At 41.5% G+C, this 21,543-nt stretch overlaps 2 protein-coding genes across 4 annotated transcripts in view; one reads left to right on the top strand and one right to left on the bottom strand.

Annotated features, from left to right (window-relative positions):
• The window catches only part of SMG7 (SMG7 nonsense mediated mRNA decay factor), a 91,344-nt gene extending 88,306 nt beyond the window's left edge, over window positions 1-3,038 (bottom strand). The window contains exon 1 of the mRNA XM_021682776.2: window positions 2,687-3,038. The gene's annotated coding sequence lies outside the window, so the exon portion shown is untranslated. The remainder of the gene's footprint in view (window positions 1-2,686) is intronic.
• Window positions 3,039-3,836: 798 nt separating this feature from the next.
• Window positions 3,837-21,543, top strand: part of NMNAT2 (nicotinamide nucleotide adenylyltransferase 2) — a 179,180-nt gene continuing 161,473 nt past the window's right edge. For all 3 annotated transcript variants that reach the window (XM_021682779.1, XM_021682782.1, XM_021682781.1), the window contains exons 1-2: window positions 3,837-4,143; window positions 5,638-5,766. The gene's annotated coding sequence lies outside the window, so the exon portion shown is untranslated. The remainder of the gene's footprint in view (window positions 4,144-5,637; window positions 5,767-21,543) is intronic.

The following is a 21,543-nucleotide window of genomic DNA, read 5'->3' as shown; positions in this document are numbered from 1 at the left end:
TCTTCCCATTAAAATTATCACCACTCTTCCAGTCTGCTTTTCGTACCTTTCTTTTCCACCACCTTATTTCTGGTCCTAACTGCCCATTACTACATTACACAGATTCACCTCCCTGATACCTATCAATGAGCATGTGAATGCTCTTCTAAACAAAGCATCTCAGATTCTCCACTGTTCATCCATTTTAACTATAAACTACAGATCATGATTTAAGACCCTCTCAAATATGGGCACCTTACCTAATAGGCTTTCCTTGATCACCCTGTCTATATAAAACAAGATATCCATACCTTGCCTTTTCCTCCTAATGGTCACCACCTGACAAACTTATCTGTTCATATGTTTATTGATTGCAGAATTCTACCAGAATATGTCTTTCTATGTTCACTCTTTTGTTCACCATTGTATCCCCAGCACCTACAAGAGTAACTGGTATATACTTAGCTCTCAATACATATTTGTGGAAAGAATGGATGAACCCAGACATGTCACACAGTATGGCTGATATGGAGTTAGAAGACCTACAGAGCTTCCACATACCAGCTATATGGTCCTCAACAATTTTTACTTCTTTGTACTATACTTTCTTCATCTGTAAAAGGAAGAGGTCGAACTTCATCTATAAAAAAATCTATATAAGTTTTTCCAGCTGCATCATCCTATATTCTTGTTTAACTAGACTAGACATCTTCCCTGGCCCCCATCCTTCCTATCTTCGTATCTCTGCTCAGTCTCCTTCCATTGGATTCCCCATTCTCAATCCACACCTGTCAGAATTTTGCTTATCCTTAAAGGTCCATTTTAAGTGCCATTTTCTCCTTGAAACCTAACAAACTGTAAACTCTGTAAGAAGAGGGTGGAGTTTTTTTCTATTCTCAGCAGTTGGACAATACCTCCCATATAGGTGATCAACAAAATGACTGATGAATCATGAGTGTATGAATGAGCAAATGAACAAAGGAAGCTTTTCCTGATTTCCCCCAATTGCTCAGGTAATATTCTGCCTTCAGACTCTTGGCATCTTTTTGATACCTGTCATAGTTTACTCTGTGCTGTTATTAATTTACTTGCCTAATAAACTAAACTGCAAATTCCTTAAAATTAAGTACTAGCCTAATGAGTCCCATAAGCTCCCTCTACAACATCTACCATAGATCTTTCCCACAGTTTTATTTATTAAGTTGATCTGATATGTTAAACAATAAAAGGATAATAGTGGAGAAAAAGGACTGTGATAGATAACATTCCAACTACCCTATAGTCATTGAGCACACACATTGTGTGGATCCTGTCACTGTTAAACTAGAGCATTCAACCATAATTCAAAGATCTCATCACTACTCTCTCCACATTCCGCTTAATGAAACTATTACTACTTTCATAAGTAGAATAGCCACTCACTCTCCTATATCACTTACTACCTACCTTCTCTTGTAATATGCATAAAGCCAATCACACATCAATACTTTCACTTCACTAAACAGCTAAAGTGATGCTTCTGCTCATTTCAGACTTCTGTCCCATCCAGTTCCCTCCTCTACAAGGGATGAAACCATTTTTTTAAAAGATCTTCCCATAAGCCTGCCTTAGTTCTGCTCCTGAAAGACAAAAAGGATCCCTTTTAAGGTCTTCCTTCCCCTTTTCTAAGAAGTAGCAACTCTCCAATTAATCTCAGTCTCTAACAACCTTAAATTTCTCTGCCATCAAGATTTCGACCCTCTTTTACTTCTACCTCCAAGCTTTTATTCTGCTTCCATGGAATCTTCCTGGCTGCACAATCGCTGGTCTCTTTCCATTCAATATGCTCTCACCATCACATACTTGGATCCAAAGTATCTATCTTACCCTTCCTAAAATGTTTATCAGTGGCTCCCTTTACACCACCCCAGACACACATCACATACTCGCACACAGAGCTCTGGATCCATGCGTCACTCTACCACCGACATACAAGTTCCTTACACCACTCTTAATGAATGCACACGACTCTCAGAATGGTATCTTCCGACTACACTAATTCTAACTCAGTTTCTTCTGGGGAACCCAACACCGTCCATAGTACCTCCCTCTTCCCTCACTTCCTCATCCATTCCCCCCTCTTTATGCTCCCACCCCCACCCAACTAACTACAGATGACATTTTTCCTCAGCACTTTCAACCCGAGAATAAAGAACAAACTCGGGTTCCCAGCGGTCTCCCTCTCCTCTAGTCCTCCGTCCTCGCCCCCCTCCCCCAGGTGTGCAGACTTCCACCTCGTCCTCTCCCCATGCATCGCCCCAACCAATCCCACACCACACAACGTTACCCCCACCACCCGGATCAGACTCCACACCCACCTCCACTCGGGGTCGCCGCCGCCCCCCCCCCCCCGCCCCCCGCCAGCGAGCCTGCGACCCCCGGGGGCGCGCGCGCACACACACATTCTCACGCTTCCCTAACCTCCTTCCCGGCACCAGGACTAGCTGGCTACGCTGGAACTCAGCCCGGCCCGCGGGGGCTAGGCACCCGAGAGTGTGCCCGCCCCGCTCCCTCCCGCGGATCCCCTCGCAGCCCCCGCCTCCCCGCCGGGGAAGAAGAGGACACAGCAACTCCCCCGCCACCCCGACACACCACCTCTGTGTCTGCTGCTCCGTACCCCAACCCTCGACCAGCTCCCCCCACGTACAGGGGCGACCTCTGCACTCACCGGAGATACTGCGCGCTCTGCAGGCTCATCCTCCGCCGCCGCGTCTTCCCGCGAAGCCTCTGTGGGTCTCTCAGGCTCCTCGAAGCGGCCCCGCGGCACCGCGGGTGCTGGCGGCCGCCGCCATCTTCCTTTCCTCCGGCTCCTCCTCGCTCGGCGGGGGGCGTGGGGGTGAGTGAGGCGAGGGGGAGGGAGCGGGGAAAGCTGCTCTCGCTGCTGCTCTGGCCCGTGGGGCGCAGGGACACTCCGACCCGGGAGGGGGGAGGGGGAGGGAGAAGGGAAGGGGGCGGGGGGAAAGAGGAGGGAGAAGCAGAGGAAGGAAGTGGGGGTCCCTCTCGCGAGATTTCAGTGGCGCCCGTCCCTCCGGGTGACTTCTGCCTCTCTGTGGCGCTCCCTCTTGGGATCGGCTAGCTGTGAGGCGCCTGTGCGGCTGCTGAGCGGCCTGCTGGAGGCGTTTGGCGGCTTCCGGCCAATCCACCCCTCTCCCGCGCGAGGGGGCAACCCCAGCCTCACCGGGAACATCGAGCCCAAATCAACCAGGAGTTACACTCAAAGTCTTCCCCCGTCTTTCCACTCCACCCGATTTCTCTCTTCCTTTTTCCACTCCTCGACTCTTCCCTACCGGAAACGCTGCCCCTTTCTCTTACAGTTCCGCCCGCCAGTCCCTCAACTCTAGTCTTCCCTCGCGCCCCAGAGAGTGATGCTAAGGACCCCCTCCCCCTTTCTGGGGCCCCTCCTCCTGCACGCCAGGAGACTGTTGAAGGGGATGGGGTGGAGCCCAGGGAGGAAGAGAAAGGAAACCAATCGGATTGGATAAGCAGCTGCCATGGCAACTGGAGGCTGTGGTTGTATTGTCATAGTAACCAATGTGTGCGGACTGGGGGACCCTCCCTTGGCGAATGGATTCCCGGGAAAGTGCCCAGAGTTCCCCCTTGGCTTCCCTTCCGTCTAAAAGCCTCCCCCAGGTTGGGAATCCGAGTGCTCTCCTGGGCAGTGAAGTTCATTTCCTCTTCCCTTTCCCCTTCCCGCAACAATGGGGGGACCCCGAGGCATTCACCGTGGGCTTTTCCACCCGCCTGCGGGCGGGAACCACCTCCAGTTTCCTCTCAGTGCGGGGCGTGGAGAGGGCCGGGCCTGCGAGGAAGACGCCGGGCCTGAAGGCTGGCGAGCTGCTGTCTGGAGCATGGAGGGCGAGGCGGCCGGGCGAGGTGGCGGCGGGAAGCTGTGAGGCTGGCGAGGGGTTTCCCCAGGACTGCCTCGGGCTCGGAGAGGCGGGATCCCGCCAGGACGGGGTCCCTGAGGGAGGAGAACGGCACACGACGACCCAGATTCCTCTCCTGCCGGGCAGGGACCTCAGACTTTTCCTGGCGGGTCGACCCCTTACCGAAATCCCCCAACTGCCGCCCGCACCCGCCCTTGGCGGCGACCGAGCCACCTCCTGCTGCCGGGAGGCCGCCAGAGTAAGTGTGGGAACACATCCTAGGAGACTTGACAAGTGGTTTTCCAGCATTTAGAGCCAGGAACGTGGTGAGACGCCCACGACTGCCATCCGTCTCAGAGGCACCCCCCAGTGGGGGTCCCACTTGATTGTTAAAGGCCGACCTGAGTTCCTCCCTCTGCAGACTTCTCTGATGGGTCCACGGTGTTTTAGAACTCTGTATCTTTTGGGTCTGAGAGGAAAACGTTGGGTAAAATACTATCGACCAAAACCTAGATACTGGCGCGAACTACCCATGAAAGGCACCTAGGAAAAGGATTTTCATTCTTAGAACAAATCTTTTTGAAAGTATTAGGTGTATTTTGTGTCAGGTTTGGGGCTAAAAACCAGAAATAAAGAATGGGGTCAATAATACTATGGAGTGTGAGAAGTAGCTGGAGAAATGGTCATTCTCATGGTCTAAAGGACTTGTTTGACATTTTACAAATTATATTGTGGCGTCCATTACGTAGCAGTACCCAAGTACTTTAGTAGATGTATAACTTATAACCCACCCCCGGAATGCAGCCCTCACTAGATAGTTAATGCTGTTTCCATGCTAGGTAGAGAGGCACTTTTCAAGATCCTTCCCTGAGACCACACCTATAACAAGACTAGACCAATGTCTGTTTGGAACATCACGTATAGGTTTGGAGGAAACGAAAGTACAGGCTACTCTGAAATAAATCCCAAGAATAGATTATCATTAACGAAACAGAACTTGAACTATGCCCTGCGCCTCCTGCTGCCACAGCCTACTGTGATGTGGTGTGAAGCGTGGGGATTGCAGCCGTACAATGCCCCCTGTCATCCCTCACTGCACCAACGCGCCACCCACTCACGGAAAAGAGAGCCACCTAGTGAAAGATTGTTCTCATCTCTGGTGTAGGTACTTCTTTTCCTTCAACTCTAGAGCCCAAGGATGGAGATTACTACCACATATTACCTAAAATACCCTACCTCTCTTTCCTGAAATGTATTAGATCTTTAAAAAAGATTTTAGCTAGAATAAAAAATGTATGTTAGGTAAAATAATTACTCCCTTAGTAATCATCACAATAACACCTTTTATGTCTGTGGCTTATAGCTCCAATAAACAGTATTTGAGCATATGTCATGACAGTCCTGACAAGGGATCTAGGAGAGTATTACTATCTTTTCATTTCAGAAATAAGGAAACTGGGGGCGCCTGGGTGGCTCAGTTGGTTAAGCGACTGCCTTCAGCTCAGGTCATGATCCTGGAGTCCCGGGATCGAGTCCCACATCAGGCTCCCTGCTCAGCAGGGAGTCTGCTTCTCTCTCTGACCCTCCTCCCTCTCATGCTCTCTGCCTCTCATTCTCTCTCTCGCAAATAAATAAAAAATTTAAAAAAAAAAAAACATGGATTAAAAAAAAAAAGAAAGACGGAAACTGGGATTAGAAAGATGAATCCTTTTGTTGTTTTTTCTATAAGCATTTACTAAACATTATATTTCAGGCACTGTCCAGGTTACTATGGATACCATGGTGAAGACTACGTCCCTGTCTTGGAGAAACCCACCTTCTGGTAGAGATAGAGAAAGTGGAGAAGTGCTAAGAATGCAGTATGGTGGGTGCAGTAATTAAGGTAAGAACAAAGTATTTTAGGTACACAGAAATATAAATAACCTTTATATTTTATAGCAGTTTTCCTAAGAATTTTATAGAATTCTTCAATAGCTTTACAATGTCCCTACAAACTAGATAGAATAGTAACATCAATGTCAATCCTGAAACTAACTTTTGAAAATCAATAAAACTCAGAAAACCCGGAATTTATGTATCGCTTAATGTACACTTTCCAATCTCACCTCTTTCTACTGCCCCCCATCAAAAGAAGTGTAGAATATAAGCATCCTTATGCAATAACTTTTATTCACTTTTTTCCCCTGCAGATATAAATTACATCTAAACCAAAAGAAATTAATAAGAAATTCTTACTTTGTCTAATCCTACCGGCTTTTTTTTTTATTAACAATATAATGTATTATTTGTTTCAGGGGTACAGGTCGGTGATTCATCAGTCTTACACAATTCACAGCACTCACCATAGTACATACCCTCCCCAATATCCATCACCCAGCCACCCCATTCCTCCCACCCCCCACCACTCCAGCAACCCTCAGTTTGTTTCCTGAGATTAAGAATTCCTCATATCAGTGAGATCTTATGATACTTGTCTTTCTCTGATTGACTTATTTCGCTTAGCATAATACCCAATGGCAAGATTTCATTTTTTGATGGCTGCATAATATTCCATTATATATATATCTATACACACACACACACACACACACACACACACACACACACACACACCCCACATCTTCTTTATCCATTCATCTGTTGATGGACATCTAGGCTCTTTCCATAGTTTGGCTATTGTGGACATTGCTGCTGTAAACATTGGGGTGCATGTGCCCCTTCAGATCACTACATTTGTATCTTTGGGGTAAATATCCAGTAGTGCAATTGCTGGGTCGTAGGGTAGCTCTATTTGCAACTTTTTGAGGAACCTCCATACTGTTTTCCAAAGTGGCTGCACCAGCCTGCATTCCTACCAACAGTGTAGGAGGGTTCCCCTTTCTCTGCATCCTCGCCAACATCTGCCGTTTCCTGACTTGTTAATTTTAGCCATTCTGACTGGTGTGAGGTGGTATCCCATTGAGGTTTTGATTTGTATTTCCCTGATGCCAAGTGATGTTGAGCTCTTTTTCATGTGTCTGTTGGCCATTTGGATGTCTTCTCTGCAGAAATGTCTGTTCATGTCTTCTGCCCATTTCTTGATTGGATTGTTTGTTCTTTGGGTGTGGAGTTTGATAAGTTCTTTATAGGTTTTGGATACTAGCCCTTTATCTGATAGGTCATTTGCAAATATCTTCTCCCATTCTGTCAGTTGTCTTTTGGTTTTGTTGACTGTTTCCTTTGCTCTGCAAAAGCTTTTTATCTTGATGAAGTCCCAATAGTTCATTTTTAGCCCTACCTGATTTTAAGGGTTTTTTTGTTTGTGCCTAAGTGATTTTGTGGAAAGATCATAAGCTAGCAGACCTGAGTGTGCATTCCAGCTCTGCCCTCCCAGTCTCTAACCTTCAGTTTCTTCCTTGACCAATATGGAAACATTACCTGTTACAGGATTCCTGTGAACTTTAATGATGATGTATGTGACTAAGTATAAATGACATATAACACTGGCACTTGATAAATGTTAATTTTCTTTTTGTCCTCTTACTCTTTTATATCAAGCTAAAAGGAATAGAACTACTACAGCATAAAATTATTGTTTTTAAATGGTAGCTTATCCACTCTTTGTAATACTCATAGGTCTGACCACACACCCAAATCTATTCGTATTCAGTGCTAGAAGATAGATTTCTTTATCCCTGACTCTGATCACAGAAAAGAATACAATATCAGGGGGGGGCACCTGGGTGGCTCAGTGGGTTAAGTGTCTGCCTTCGGTTCAGGTCATGGTCCCAGGGTCCTAGGATTGAGCCCCACATTGGAAGCCTGCTTCTCCCTCTCCCTCTGCCACTTCCCCTGCTTGTGCACTCACATGCTCTCTCTCTCTCTCTGTCAAATAAAATCTTTAACAACAACAACAAAAACAAAAACAAAAAGAATACAATATCAGGACGTTTTGAGTCAGATTCTGGAGAGTTGAAACTTTTAAAAAACTTTTTATCACTAAAAATAGCCTAATATGGGGTGCCTGGGTGGCTCAGTTGGTTAGGTGTCTGCCTTCGGCTCAGGTCATGATCCTGGAGTCCTGGGATCGAGCCCGGCATCGGGCTCTCTGCTCCCCAGGGAGCCTGCTTCTCCCTCTCCCAGTCCCCCTGCTTGTTCTCCCTCTCTCTCTCTCATTCGGTCAAATAAATAAATAAAATCTTTAAAAAAAAATTAGCCTAATATAGCTGCATTTTGGCCCAAGTAAACAGAGTGTCCAGTTTTCAACCAGACAGCAACTACTTGCTGACAAGCTACTCTTAACATTCCTACCAAATTTACCCAGAGCTTTGGTAACCTGGTAATTAATACATAGGAGGCCTCCTCCCTTTTTTATGATAACAGACATCTTACCTGACCCATGAAACCATAACAAGCACTAATTTATTTTAATATTTAGCCTACATATTCTGAATGATTGCAAATCACGTACACAATTAGGTATTTACTACATGTGTTTCTATTTTGGTGAGTAGAATGTATTCAAGTATACAATGTGTGTGAAGCCGGTCCATGCTATCTTCAGTACCACACCTCAGGTCATGGAGCTAGATGATTCAACCAAAAGAACGATTCATTCTCTTCAAACAGTGAGTCATATACAAATTGACATTTAAACTCAGGTCTCCTGTTGCTCAAGATTTCTTAGGCCGAGGGTCAGCAGCCTTTCTCAAGCTGTTTGCCAAGTATATATTCATTCACTCCTGAGCAGGAGTCACTGAGCCTGAAGAACAGTTAGGAAGCCTTGCAGCCCAAGATCCTAGAGAAGAAACTTGTGGTTTTGGAGGCAGTGAGGTAACAGAGAATGGTAGTCAGAGCTCATTCTCCTTCTCCATTCTCCTAATATTTACTAAGGGAAACCTTATTAATCTTCAAGAACTTCTCCCAATTCCCAATTAGAAAATACCTCTGGGTATTTTAAAATCTTATCTGCTAATTTAATGGACACAGACCATCTGGAGAAGACAAGAAATGCTCATAGGGAAAACTGAAGAGTATTTAAAATAAAAAAAAGAAAATTAAAACATTAGCCTCTTAACAGTCTATATTGTCCAAGGGCCTTATAACACTGTTTGTGTTCTCTTTACTACTCCAAGGACAATACTTCTGATGCCATCTTGGTGTCCCTAGTGTGAAATCAGTATGTTTCATCTCAAAATCTGTTGTATTATCCAGAAGCTGCCATTTTTTTTCTGAAAATATCCAACTAAAAGAAAAAAAAATCTTTTAATATTTTAGAGTCTGCACTTTCCTAATTTCTATAAGGTAGACAATTTTTGAGAACAGAGAATGTGATATGATATTCTTGGTCATCTGCTCTTCTTCCAAACCCTGGGAAACCACATGTGCACACACACACATGCACATGCACACCTTCTTCCTCTTCCTGTCTTTATTATTTTACCACCTCTATTTGCAATTCAAGTTAAGATATGATATAGATGTAAAGCAAAGAACTCAGGATGTAAGTCTGTCACTTCAATATATACTAAGGATACATACCCAAGGACTGTTCTGCTTTGCTTAACTATTCTAAGGTCTTTTCCATTCTCAGAAAAATTATATGTATCAGAAATCTAGATAGTTTGTTTTTTTGAATACAAAAATATATTAAGAAGAATAAAAATTCTTTTTTTTTTTTTTTTTTTAAGATTTTATTTATTTATCTGAGACAGAGACAGAGAGCACATGAGAGGGGGGAAGGTCAGAGGGAGAAGCAGGCTCCCCGCCGAGCAGCGAGCCCGATGCGGGACTCGATCCAGGGACTCCAGGATCATGACCTGAGCCGAAGGCAGTCGCCCAACCAACTGAGCCACCCAGGCACCCAAGAAGAATAAAAATTCTTAATATCATTGGATTACTAAATATAAGAGCACATTCCAGAACAAATTAAATAGTAAGTTAATGTATTTTTGTATTCTACATTTTAGTCATATTAAGCTTTTTAAAAACTTTTATTTCTCGGCTGAATTTTTCCATTAGTTTTTCATTACCCTTAGAATAAATTTTCCAATCCTTAAGATGACCTATGTGATCTGGTTCTTGCCTGTCTTTTCTCCAACATTTCCTACATCACCACTCTTGTCACACTGACCTCCTCTTGGGTCCTTCAGTAGGTAGCCTTCTTTTCTACACAGAGACTTGACACAAGCTGTTCCCTTATTTCTCCTGGACCACTCTTCTCCTTCTCATGTTTTCAAGCCTAAACTTGAACTTCTTTGGAAAAATCATCTCTACCCACGCCCACCCCCAATCAGGCTGGATTAGCTACATCTATTACATATTGCCCCAGTACCCTTCCCTTCTTCATGGCATTTGTCATATTCATAATTCTTTTTGTTCAATGTCTGTTACCTCCAATTGGCTGTAAGCTCTGTAAGGGCAGACACAGGGACTGTTTTTGCTCACTTCCCTAATAGGGTGCCTGATACAAGGGGTGCTCAATAAATGCTTGTTGAATCAATCTTAGGGGGAAAAGATAGAAATAAAAAATAGAAAAATAGAAATTTGGACCCTGACTTATGTTGTTCCTAACTATGGAACATAAAAGTAATCCCTAAGCAATAAGAAAAGAACTTCACTGGGCCTTCAACCCATCTGGGGAATTGAAATCTGCTGTGATATTTAACAAGATGAAAGTTTTAATTAAATGAAATTTACTTAGGCAATGAGTAAAGAGCATACTTACACGATTATGGATAACTCATCAATTATCTCACAGCAAAGTCTCATACTTCAATGTAGGAAAAAAGTCTTCAATATCCAAATCATTTTTATTTAACTTTTATATTTTCTGATTTGAGAATAGGGAAAGTAGTCAACCCTGTTATTGTGTGGCAAAATAAAAAAACACTGCTGGATGGCAAGAGAGAAAAGAAGCTATTAGCCAGTTGGTAAATAAGATAGAAAAATTAGATTTAAAAATTCAGAAAGAAAATGGAATCAGAGTATAGAATGGAAAACTCAGTGATCTTTGTATCTCTCACCAGAAAAGTGTCTATAAATTTCTGGCATTATTACTGTTTTTTTTTTTTCCTCCTGTGATGGGATAGGGCTAAATAAATTGAGTATAATTACTCAATTATTATACTCCACACGCAGTTTCACAGTAAATGGTACATTTAAACTGTTTCTGGAGGCAGATTCTCCAAGTTCAGTTAGAGAGTGTATGTATCCTACCTAGCAGTACTAGGCACTTTGTAGGCACTCAACAGGTGGTGCTGCTGTTATTATGCATAGGGGGTGGATCAGAGCTTCACTCACTCAACTTCGTACTCTAATTAATGTAGGTTAGACTTGTTTTTTTTTTTTTTTTAAAGATTTTATTTATTTATTTGACAGAGAGAGACACAGCGAGAGAGGGAACACAAGCAGGGGGAGTGGGAGAGGGAGAAGCAGGCTCCCCGCTGAGCAGGGAGCCCGATGCGGGGCTCGATCCCAGGACCCTGGGATCATGACCTGAGCCGAAGGCAGACGCTTAACAACTGAGCCACCCAGGCGCCCCTAGACTTGTTTTTTAAAAAAACGAACACAAATGTAGAATCACATTTGTAGAGAGAAACGTACTAGCACACTGCCTCTAAATCATATGACCAGTTGTATCATATGACCAAGTATAAATTGCCAGCAGGGAAAACAGCTTTCATCTACTTACAGAGGATGTCTCAGTTCATTAGCAGTTTTGTGTTGGAATGAGATGAGATCCAAGATCTGTCAAAGCTGAAGAGGATAAGGAGGCTCATAAGGAGCAAAACCAACTGCTTGTGCTTTCCCCTGCCCTCTTTCAAACTGACATCTCTGGAAAGGCTCTCTGGCGCACTCTCTCACTCTCTCAACCATTGGCTGTAAGCTTTCTGTTATACACATCCCCTCCCCCAAGTGATCCAGTCCTTTGTCCAAGAGAACATGCATCGTTTTAGTTAACAGTGTTCCTGTGGTGGGATCAAGCCTAGAGTGCAGCCAAATATTAGAATGCCAATATTTCCAAAATGTAGGCAGCAGTGGCCTAGATGTACAGGAGGTTATTTGCTGTAGAAAGAAGTCGAAATTAATTTTCTATAAGTATTTGTGGGACAGCTAAATTTTAGCATTAAAGCAAATAAGGAATCTTAGGTAGAGTTATGAGTTTAGGGTCTATGAGGAATATTCAACTGATGATCAGTTCTTATCTTTCACTGCTCTTGCAAGACAAACCTGAATTTAAACCAGTACTTTACTTCTAGAAACCTTAATCTGGATATATCCTGATACTAAGGCAAAAGTTTGATAAGTTATGGCTCCTCTAGAATTTTAGTATTTAGTTATTTATTCTTTCATTCATTTAATCTTCAAAAACATACTGAGGGGCCTCCTAGGTGGCTCAGTCGCTTAAGCGTCTGCCTTCAGCTCAGGTCATGATCTCAGGGTCCTGGAATCGAGCCCAGTGTCAGGCTCCCTGTTCAGCAGGGTGTCTGCTCCTCCCTCTGCTTCTCCCTCTGCCTGCAGCTCCCCCTGCTTGTGTGCTCTCTCTCTCTCCCTTTCTCTCAAATAAGAAAAAACAAACAAACAAACACCATATTGAGAATTTTCTGTGTTGGGTCATATGCTTATCACTGGGGTAGAGATGGTGAACAATACAGTCTTGCTGTCAGAGTTTAAAGGACAATTAAGGAAAGGGGCAGTTATATTACAGAATAATAATCTGTGGTAGAGGTCTTTGGAACCATTCTACCATGAGATCAAGTGCAGGCATCCAATCAGATAATCCACTTAAGTGTCCCAGTCAACTACAAAGTCCCTCAGAATGAGATTTTGCAGAGTTTACTGTTTCAAATTCCGTTACTTAGCAGGAAAAGTAATATATACAGTTCACCTGTCCAGAAAAGTGATGGAAAGCTATAGCCAAAAGCATTTTAGACGAAAATATACCTGAAAGATACAAAACAGTGTACATGAAGTATAACCACAAAATAGAATTGCATAGAAAAATGGTCAGAAATACAGTAAAATTCTAATAGCAATTATTTTTGTGAGGCGAACTATTTATGGGTGGCTTTTATTTCTTGTATTTTTCAACATCTCCCACCAACCAAAGAGTAAAGTAGATTAGATTGGGGGGGCTGTTGTTGCAGTTATTGTTAGGAGTTTCATTTTTCATCGTTGTTTTTAAAGAATGACCGAGCTATCCACCACATTACAGGAGTTTAAAAGTAACATTGGAAATTGAAAAAGAGTTAGATGAAAGGATAAATGTAATAGCTCTCACATCCTGGTGATTGGAAAAGAGATCTTATCATCCGCAATTCCTTAGGCATTTCCTAGGGCTTGCCATAATGTGCTATCAGGCGCTGATACTTTCATACAAACAAAAACTGATGGGGGCGGTCGTCTTTGAATGTGTCATCACTGACCCCCTTCAGTAACTTTGGGTCTGGTGGGAACCATCTCTGCCTGAGAAAGATGGAATGCCCTAGATGGGATACGCAAAAGAATCACTTTAAGTAATAAAAATCCAAAATTAAACCTATACTTAACCCTCCTGCCTTCTTTTACCTTTAGATTACTCTTCTCTTCCCTCCACTTTAGGTCACACCTCTGACCCCTCCCAGTTATGTAACCACCTCATTTCCTCATTTCTCTGGAATGTCACCAGTCAGGAATCTCAGCATTTGTGCTTTTTTTTTTTCCCCCCTCTATTCAGGGGTGAGAAAGAAAAAGAGAGGCTGGAAAACTGAATTGAGAAAGAAGCAAGAGTAGGGAAAGAGAAAAAGAAAAAAGAAGACCATAACGTCTGGAGGAAGAGGAAGAAACTGATGGATGAGCAAAGAAGTACACGGCCTAGTGGTAGTAATAGGTCTTAGACACCTTCCTATTAGAATCTACTTTCCATGAGAGATATTGAGAAGAGATTAGATCCGCAGTCTGTCTTAAAAACAGGAAAGGGACTTGGTGACCTCTAGAATATACTTACAGACTCAACAATCTCTATCTTCTGAGTGGGACATGACTGGTCTTGCTGCCTGTAACCTGTGACAGTTGGACATGATTCCATAAAATGATCCAAGTCAAGGAGGGTGGTATACACCTTAAGAAGTTGTGTACTGTCATTTTAAAGACTGATATTCTCCAAAACAAAAAGTATCATCTGAATTTGGCCTGTCAGTACGAGTTGGAATATCACCCAACTCGAAAACACCATCTAAAACAAAACAATACAGGGGCACCTGAGTGGCATGTGACTCTTGATTTTGGCTCAGGTCGTGATCTCAGGGTCATGAGATCGAGCCCCGCATCAGGCTCTATGCTCAGCATGGAGTCTGCTTGAGATTCTCTCTCTCCCTCTCCCTCTGTCCCTCTCCCCCATGAGCACATGCTCTCTCTCTCTCAAATAAATAAATAAAATCTTTTAGAAAATAATAAATTTTAGAATATTAAAATAAATAAAACAATACAAAACATTAGAGTTCAGACAGTTGTTAAACTACTATATACTCTGCAGAAATTCCTTTTTTACCTCTCAGGTAACTGAGATCACAAGTAACTTTTTTTTTTTTTATTCTTTCAAACTTTATGTTCCATTGGGCAATATGAATCATGTTTTCTTTACTGAAACTATTTTTTTTACCTCGAATCTAATGATTTTTTTTTTTTAATTTTACTACCTAACCTCATCTTTGATTCATTGTATCACTACGGCTCTAGTGATACCTAATAATGATTGGCTATAAGCATTCCTTAAATGGAAATACAATAACAAGACTTGGCCACTTATTGGATGTGAGGGAGGGAGGGGGAGAAATCAAGGAGACTCCCAGGTTTCTGCTTGGGAAACTGAGTGGAAATAGAAAACATAAGAAATCAGTTGGAGAGATGGATGGATGTCAAGATAAGAATTTGTTTTAGACACGTTGAACTTCATTTGTCTGGGGTTGAAAAAGTCTTGTTTATCTGGAGAATTTAGAAGAAATCTGAGCCAGTTGTAGATTAAGAGTCCTCAGCATGCAAATGGTAATTGAAGTTACTTGAGGGCTTTCAAAAAGCTTGCCTATGAAAATGAGAGAGCTAGGAGAGGTTTTGTCTTATAAAGAGGTGAAAGACTTCAGCAAGAAAGGATCCAGGATAGAAAACTAAGAGATAAGAGAGGCCAAGTAGACAGGAGCATGGCTTCTGAAGAAATTGGAGAAGATAGATTTTCAGGACACAAGGGCAGAAAGGGGAAATTTCTTTTCTGGTAGAATAATAATGAGATTGTAATTGTGGTGTTTCCCTCCCACTACTCTCACCCCTATCTCTTTTATGTCATGCCCCTATAGATTTCAAAACTTCAGGTTACAAAATCACATAGACTGAAGAATCCAGGACAAAAACTGATGATTTAAGATTAAGGCTCTCAGCACCAGAATATATAAAAAAAAAATTCCTCTAATTGCATACAGAAAATCAGAGAGAAGAACAAAAAACAAGGAGACTTTGTACTCTGCCTCCCATCTAAAACCAGAAGCCCTGAGGAGATTTATAGATATTCTAAATCGTTTTCTGGTGTTTGAGAATAGAATAAAAACCTCAATCCCCATTACTATATAAAGCCAAAGAAAGTAGCAAGACCACAATGGCACAGGAAAATAGTTAAAATAGTATTGTGAGCTCATGCTTTGAATTTCTACATCTTCTCCAAAAACTTCAATCATAAAAACATTTTATCTTAAATTAAAAGACATCTCTGGGTTCATTAACAAGATAATTATCTCTGGACATCAGGATTAAATGAGCAACACAACTGGGTTAGTGAGGATAGAGCTGTGGCTCTGATGTGGGTCTGAAAGCAGGTAGATGTTGGCTAGGACTTTGAATCCTTCAGAGTAATGGAGAGCAATGGCACCCCATACAGAGTATGCCCCTTTAAGTCAGACTCACAGTGAAACTGGGATTTGGGAAAAGCTATGACTTGCACCCTGAGCTAGAGTTTAAAAAACAAAATGAACAAATGAATAAACATACCACCTGCTGCTAGTGGAAGGAAGCAGAGAAATCAAGACTTGTGCCAGTCTTCCTTATTCTTAAATTATAGCTTAGCTAGGTATAGAAATCTATGATGCCAGTTATTTTCCCCTCAGTGCTTTGGAGATATTACCACAGTGGCCTCTGGTATTTGTTGTTATTGATGAGAATTCTGGCATCTAATTGTCATTCTTTTATGGGTAATCTATATTTTCTCTTTGGTGGCTTTTGAAATTTTCTCTTTATCCTCAGTGTTAGGCATCTTCACTATAGCGCATCTAGGTATGAATTTTATTTTCATTGTTTTGCACCTAATATGTGCTTTCATTTCAAGAACTTTCAAAAATTCGCAGTATAATCTCCCCAAATATTACTTCCACCATTCCTTTTATTCTCTCTTTCTGACATCGCTAATTAGGTGCATCCTTAATGTATTCTGTCTACGTGTTGCTGTGTAACAAATCACTCCAAAACATAGTGTCATGAAACGTTAACCATTTTATTATACTTAGAGGTTCTGTATGATAGGAATTCAGGGATCGCTTGACTTGGCTTCATGATATTCAGGGTGTCAGGTGAAAATATTTGAACAGCTGGTAGTCATGTGAATGACTAGGGTTTTTTGGTTTTGGTTTTTTTTTTTCACTCCTATATTGAGGCTACAGAGACAAAGGCTGGACTCTACTGGAACTGTAGGTTGGAGTACCTACACATGACTTCTCTGTGTGGTTTAGGTTTCCTCATATCATAGTAGCCATCTTTAATCTGTGTGAAAAATGAATATATGTTTATGCTTGTAAACATAGAATATATGTTTATGTTTGTAAACATAGAATATCATGGAAGGATATTTAAGAAATCAGTAATAGTGATTGCCCTTGGAGAAGAAAATGGGATCATTGAGGGACAGAAAAAGGACAGAAACATAGTTCTAATAATATACTCTTTTGTGCCCTTTGCATTTTATATCATGTGAATGCATTATCTATTAAAAATTAAAAACAAAAAATCCCCAGCCATGCAGATAGCCATTTATTTATTCATTAAATGTAAATAGACACTCCCCCATGCTTGATGTTACATATGAAACACTACACCAGCAATTCTAGGACTATTGAAAAGAAATACACCACACAGTCAAGCATGGCTTCTTCTTTTTTTTTTTTTTTAAGTAGGCTCCACAACCAGCACAGAGTCTAATGCAGGGTCTGAACTCAGGACTCTGAGATGAAGACCTGAGCTGAGATCAAGAGTCAGACAGTTAACCAACTGAGCCACTCAGGCATGACTCCTTCCAGTAGAGCATCATCCTACAGATTGAATCCCCTTCATGTAAAGACAAGAAGTGACTCTCAAGTGGTACAATCTATGGATCATTAAAGATCCGTCTAACTCAAAACATTTCCTCCTGCTAACTTGCTCCAATTCTGAAAACTCCTACCTTGAACTTTCTTTTTTAGGGTAAAGGCATATTTTCAGCAAGCCCCTGTTATGCTGCACATATGTAACCTGGCTAACCTGGTAACAAGATGGGTTTATTAACAGGTTCTCTTTAGCAGAAAATTAACTGAGGAATAAGGTTGGTTTTGGTGGGAGGAAATTAAAAAACTCTGATGCTTGCAACCATGCAAAGGATCACACCCTTGAGATTTGCCACATGAGAGTTCCTGCGTAGTAACAGGCGTAATGAAAGAACTGAGCATTTGGGAGAAATTGAGAAAAGCATGCAGCTTTATGGAGTGCCAAATACAAACCTCACCTAGTTTTTGTGAAACAATGTCTGGCTATATAATAGGGTGAAGCCCTACTCGGAAATTACAGGAAGGTCAAAAGTCATAGTAATTGAGTATAGGTTGACAATAGACATAACCTCAGTATTTTTTTTAAGCCGTAAGAGTAATATAACCTGTTATAAAATGGTTTCATATACATCATCTACCCCAATATTAATCAATGTATGTCTTGAATAATGCTAGCCTCTTTGGATCTTTATAGATGTTGTTAACATAATGTATTTCATGATTAAATAAGTTTTAGCAACAGTAGTTTAAGCAGGATTTTTTTTTTTTTCTCTTGGTGAGACTTCTCAGAGTCTATAACATGCAAGTATATAGTTCTTCCAAAGAAAAAAAATATTATGCAATGTGCTCAAAATTATCTTCCCACAAAACCCTTTTTTAAAATCACAGCACACGTTATGGACTAATGTTATATAGGACACTTGGGAAGAGCTGATCCTTTCTACTTTTCTCCTGGTCTTTGTTTCTATCCTGCTAATCACCTCATTCTTGTCTAACCTTACCCTCTCCTGAATCATTACACATCCTCCATTATGATGTTCATACTTGGAAAATGGTGATGACATCAAAAGTAATGATGACCATGCAAGGTCTTCCTTACCACTTGTTACCATATCCCTGGCATGAGTACCAGCAGGAGGCTCTGCATTTTCTGAAGCAATTGCAATCTGTAGCAAGACTCAGAGAGATCCGTGCCAAATAGGAGCAGACCTGAATGCAGCATCTCCCTGTCAGTGTAATCCTGTCTTTCAGGTGTCATGATGCTGTCTGTAATCTGGTCTTGCCTTCTCTTAGGCCTCAAAAATTGGGTCTAGGGCTTGGCCTTATGCCTCCCTGAAGCAATAATAGTGGCTTTTCTACCTTCCCATGTTTGATCCTACTAAATTCCAAATTCTTTAAAGCTAAAATTAAATTTCATTAGAGTTAGAAACCAGGCCATTAGAATGCTACCCATCTCTGGCCAACATATTCTCCAATGATAGTAGGTAGCAGTAGATTGTGGCACCACTGATTATGTTTCTCAAGACAGTCTGATTATATATTAGTAAAACCAAACTAGGGCTTACTCCAGCTGTAATGTTCATCTGAACATCTCATCTCATTCAAAAGAATAATCATAAATCCATCTTTAAAGAGCTTTGAAAGATCATTTATCTTCACTGAAGTCTTGAAGAAGTAGCAAAGTAGTGAATCACACCACATAACTAGAACTTAGTTAAAATCATTATTTATTTCCTCAAAGCCCCATAGCACAAAGTGGCTGCTGTCCGAATAGCCCTTCTTTGCTTTTCAATCACTCCCTCATCTCTCACTACCCTATTTCCTCTGTCCCCTACCTCTTCCTTCCATAGCTTCTCCACTGTGAGTGATTTCTTATCTTTTTAAAAATTAATGTAAATCTCTTTAGCTTCTCCAGTTCTTTCTATTCCCTTATCACCCTTTTCCCTATTATTTTCCCCCACTTACCCCATCAACTCAACAAGAAAGCTGGGAGAGAACAAGTGGAGGGAATATTCTTACATGTTACACTCTTTCTCTGGTATATACATATATAATATATAATATGTAACACATACGTATATCATGTATATGATATGTTATATAATATGTCCAGCAAGGCCTCAATATAACAGTCCTTGCCCATTACAGTCTGTCCTGTAAAATTGTTAGATTAATGCACCAGTCGGGTATTTTTTTCTGAATTCCAATAACTAGTTCTCTTAAAAGTTCATGCCCTTTACTCAGTTCCATAGCATAACAAATGGTGTTCTAGGAAGTTCTCAAAAAATTGTGTAACTTGTGTAATTGTGTAATTGAGCTGTGTGAGATTAAAACAAATGGACAAAATATCCAGGTATTGGTCATTCATATGAATAAAGCTGCCTGTCTATCACCCTCTGCTCAGACGGTCTGAGCTCACACGGGAAGACCCTTTTATGTCTTACTTGTGCTAAGCGAGATAAGGAAACCATTGAGTAGGAACTGGGTCATCTGCCTCCCACTGCTTATCACAGTCATCAGAGCAGATTTCTTAGCTTAGAGTTTCGTGTCTTTTAAACGGATTCTGTGTTCTCTTTTCTTCTCTACAAACCAGGACTTTGCTAATCATCTCACCTTCAAGCAAGTTTATACTTCGTGTGTGTGTAGGTTTGTGTGATATTTCTCAGCTTATTTTTTGACTTGCATATCTAATCATTTACTGGACAAATACTTCATATGTAAACTATGCAAAAACACATATCCAGGCTGAGTTTAAGATTTTAGAATCAGAAGAATTTCAGAGAAACTGAACTTGAAAAAGAATAGAAAATGTCAGCATGTATTCCCCAGTCCTCCTGCTGCTTGATCTTGGTCAGAGTGAAATCAGGATTCAGTGGTGAAGACCACATCCTGTTACCATGGAAATTATTGTACTGTCACAAATTTAGTACTATGACTTCATGGTAGAGAGGAACAGATGGTCTGGAAAAGAATGGAGGCCTAGGGTTAGCAAAATTGTTTGGTGAATAAGTCATCTTAGATCCCTTCTGGAAGTAGGTAAGAACATAAATAATAAGCAACAACTACTTCCCTGGAGCTTTACAAAAGCCACGAAGCAAGGAGTTTAGCTAGGGTAAAACTACAAAGGTCTTTTCCAATGAGAGAAAAACAAGCATTTTACTGTAGGATGAAGCATAGGTAGGAATACAATACAGCCTACAATAAGTCCATATTCCAAAGCTACCTTTTTACTCTTCACCAGTCTCTCACCTGACCACTGTTGAAGTAATATCTAGAGCCCTCAGGACCAGCAGTAAAGCCCACATTTGCCACACTTTCACACTGTCCCATTTTTAGGTATTTCTGGCTTTGGTGTTGATTTGATTCCTGCATCCCAGGTCATAGACTTCCAAACAGCTGTAAGAACACAGGCCTGGGTAGCGGGGCAGTAGGGTTACAGCCTGCTCAGGGTCTGTATATAGCGAGCTCATCTTGCCTGAGTGGTCACAGCCCACATCCAATTCTTGCCCAGCCAGGTTGGCACTCTGGAAACCAGTCTCCACAGATTGGACAGTAAAACCAAAGTATCCCAGCAACTTAAAAATTGACTAAGTTCTATTTTTTAGAACTGTCTGCCGAGTAACTTTCCATCATGATACTATTCATTTAAAGGGCAATGAAATTTCCCAAGCTTATGAATGCCACTAAAATCACTCATCCTTAAAAACACAATTTATTTAGAGTAGAGGCAATGAGAGATTTCCTAGCATTATCACCCTCTGGGGATGATTATCAAGTAAATTAACTAAGAGAAGCTAACAGCTAACAACAAGTGTGTACTAGCCGGAATGCTTAAAAAAATTTGTTGGTTTTTTTTTTTTTTTTTAAATAACTTTAGATTTTTGGGGCACCTGCGTGGCTCAGTCGTTAAGCGTCTGCCTTCGGCTCAGGTCATGGTCCCAGGGTCCTGGGATTGAGCCCCACATCGGGCTCCTTGCTCCACGGGAAGCCTGCTTCTCCCTCTCCTACCCCCCCTGCTTGTGTTCCCTCTCTTGCTGTGTCTCTCTCTGTCAAATAAATAAATAAAAGCTTTAATAAATAAATAAATAAATAACTTTAGATTTACAGGAGAGTTGCAAATACAATACAGAGAGCTCAAGGATATCCATCATCCAGCTACCCCTAATGTTAACCTGTCATATAGCCACAGTACAAGACTGACACTGTGAAACTAACATTGGTATAATACTATTAACTAAACTACAGACTTCACTCTGATTTCACCAGTTTTTCCATTAATGACCTTTTTTGGCTCTGAGATCCAGTCCATGTTACATTTAGTCATTGCATCTAAGTCCCCCTCAATCCATGATAGTTTCACTGTC

Source organism: Neomonachus schauinslandi, chromosome 6 (assembly GCF_002201575.2).
Source record: "Neomonachus schauinslandi chromosome 6, ASM220157v2, whole genome shotgun sequence".
NCBI lineage: Eukaryota > Metazoa > Chordata > Mammalia > Carnivora > Phocidae > Neomonachus > Neomonachus schauinslandi.
Note: the sequence above shows the minus strand (reverse complement) of the source record. Positions and strands in the feature narration are given on the sequence as shown.